Source organism: Sceloporus occidentalis, unplaced genomic scaffold, assembly GCF_023333645.1.
Source record: "Sceloporus occidentalis isolate IW3139 unplaced genomic scaffold, rSceOcc1.0.p SCAF_1, whole genome shotgun sequence".
NCBI classification, from domain to species: Eukaryota; Metazoa; Chordata; class Lepidosauria; order Squamata; family Phrynosomatidae; genus Sceloporus; species Sceloporus occidentalis.
In genome coordinates, this window is record NW_028316981.1 from 297,373,415 (window position 1) to 297,376,638 (window position 3,224).

The following is a 3,224-nucleotide window of genomic DNA, read 5'->3' on the forward strand; positions in this document are numbered from 1 at the left end:
GCAGGTTTAGGACCCTATTGTATGGGGTAAAAAACCTAGCTTACTTTTCACTAATTGAATTCTAATTTGGGAGGCAGCCGGGTCCTATCATATGTAAATCTCTGCCAAAATTGCCAACTGGATACATCCCGTGTTCCCAGAGATGCTTTGGCAGCCATTTTGTAAAGTTGGAAGCTTCTGTTTTTGACTTGGGCTGCATCCAGGATGGATCTGGGCGGTGATTTTGGCAGCAATTTATGTATGATAGGACCCAGCTGCCTCCCAAATTAGAATTCAATACAGGAAAGGTAAACTGGGTTTTCTACCCCATGCAATAGGGTCCTTAGAGTGTTATGAAAGCAGAGAAAATGTTTTGTTCTTAATCAGCTATGATAACTGTATTTTCACTACAATTTAAGAAGGGAACGTGTTTATTAGTTTATGTGTCATTGGGCATTATCTCCCATGACTGGGGAAGTATGGCACTTTAATTCCTTCCACTCTTCAGGTAGAAAAATGGTGGCTAATACATTTGGGATTGGTTCTGTCAATCTCTTGTTCTGGCATATACCAAGTGGCTACTGTTATGAGAAAAGGATGCGCTTATCGTAATTTTTTGATACGCTAGTTTTTCTGTATGTATTCCAATTTTACTATTAATTACAAAGAAATCTAAGGTACCTCACCTTCTCTCAGGGTCCAAGGTGTGGGCCCAGGACTATGAATGTTGGACTTTACAGAGTCTAATGGGCCAGAGGCAGAAGATAAGTCAGGAAACAGGTCAAGTACAAACACAGCAAGGCTGAGTTCCAAGAGACAAATGGGCCAAACAGAGCCAAGGAGCAGATGGGGTCTAAACACAGCAAGGCAGGGTTCCAGGAGTCTAAGGAGCCAGAGGTGAGAAGCAAAGTCAGCAGACAGACCAAGGCCTAAGCACAGCAAAACTAACAAAGCAAAATGTAAACAGAGTAGCTACAGATAGTACAAAAGATTGTGTTGCTGTGGCTAGAGTGGAGAAACCAATGGAAACCTTAAATGGCTGCACCTGCAGCTGCTCCAACTGCCATGCATGAGTAGAGCCAGCTGTGCCTGTTGTCTAGCCCTGATCCTTCCTGGACTTTGGCAACTCAGGCCTGGTTCTGCAAAGACTTTGGTGACAGGTCTCCAGCAGCCAGAAATCTCATCCTGTAATTACACAGGCAGACCCTTACATATTAGCAGTGGAAGGAGAGGGAGCATGGGACAGTCCATCATCACTTCCCCCCCAAACAGCACTTTCCTGGCACCCGTATTAGATGACACCAACCCTAGTGAGGCCACTGTGCACACTTCCCTTTCCAGTTTGCTGTCCAGATGCTAATGGTTGATGGGAAGCTTCAAGACCCCTCCTGCCAGGGATGTAGCCAAGGGGGGGGGTCCTTGGGGTCTGGACTCCCCCCTTCTGTTAGATAAAATGAATGGTGTGTGCCGCCGCGCCACCGCACCCAAGCCCCATTATAATGGTGGCACTTAGTCTGCCCCCCCTTCCCAAAATCCTGGCTACATTCCTGCTCCTGCTCTCCCCTTTTAAGATTCCTGATCTTTTAACTGAGTTTGATCCGTTCAAATAAAGGCCTGTCTTCTGATAGCCCTTCAGGTGAATGACCATCCCTTGGAATGGCTACCCCAACCTGTAGTTTTGATTTCTCCCAGGGGTTGTAGGAGTCTGTTAAGCAGGCTGAGATGGTCCCTCCAGAACAGACATAAGAAGTCCAGAAGGTTGAAGTGAATAAAACAGATCCACAGCTTGGAAGTTATTTTGGGGCTAGAGAATTGTCCAACCACCATTCTGGCTGGGGACTCTGAGGGTTGTACTTTAAAAACAACTTTTTCCAGTCTCAAACCAAGCCTCATAACTGCAGAGCTCAGTGGCCGATAAGTTAAAACATCACTCTCTTTGGTCTCTTCTTTGCTCTTTCACCCCTCAACGCATATGTGCGGCCTCATTTATAGTTTGGTCAAACTTTTTCCTCTGAACTGCTTCTATGATACAATTTTGCCATTTCTTCTTAATCTGGTTTGCACTCTTCCTAGATACCATTTAACTGGATTATCACCATGGTGATTCCCTAAACCATCTGCTCCTGCTTTTGTCATTTCTCAAGGATTATTTTTGTGTGAGAAGAAGCATTTCTACATGAGAATAAGTGAATGCTTTAAACAGACCACCCCATCAAATGCCCCTTCACATTTGTCTTCTCTTCATCCCTCTTACTTTAGGAAACATAATGTCAAAACAAACCAAAAAGCCCACGAATAAAAAATAAGAGGAATTAATCTTGTCTGCAAATGTTGGTTTGTTTGATTATATCCTGCTTTTCTACCAAAATGGATAATTTGCTGTTATTTCTAGTTCCTTGATCATTATACAACCCTAGGATTGCCATCTTTTAAAAAAACCACCCTGCTGCAGTGCCCTTTTGAGTGACTTTAATATAGCTGGAGAAGCTTTTCTTGCATTGGGTTTATGAAATACGTGGTTAAAGGCAGAGGAGCACACCTAGCCCACATGATATGAAAAGTGGCAACTCTAACCAGGTCTGGAGCCATCAAAACAACCTCTATGCACTCTGTCCCACTCAATTAATCCCTGTTAACATAGGCTGCATCCGCACTGCAAAAATAAAGTGGTTTGACACCACTTTAACTGTCATGGCTCAATGGTATAGAATTCTGGGGTCTGTAGTTTGTTGTGGCACTAGCGCTCTGGTGCCACAACAAACTATAGTCCCCAGAATTCCATAACCATGGCAGTTAAAACTGGTGTCAAACCAGATTATTTCTGCAGTGTGGATGCAGCCTTAGTCTTCTGCCAATGGCCACGTTGCCTATGGCTCACAGCTTCACTCTGCCTTCTCTCAGGGTGAACAGCAACTCTTGCCAATATCAAAGCCAAGCATTTGTGGCTGAGCTCCAATCTGTCCGCCTCTAGCATTTCATTTTTGAAAAAGCAAAGCCTATCCCGCTGTCAAGAAATCAAAATGCCTCCTGCTGGTTTCTCATTCTGGTCCTGGCAGACATTGCAACTAGGCAGGGCACCTTAACTTAATCCTCCTTGCTGTCCCCGTTGCAAGTAATAAAGGATATTGAGCCTCCTCCCTTTCCCAGAGCAGACAGCAATTTACATCCAAGTCTCAAGCACATTTAGAGGGGAAGAAAGTATCGTGGATTTAAATGGAGCTCAAAGAAACTATGTCTAAGTTCAG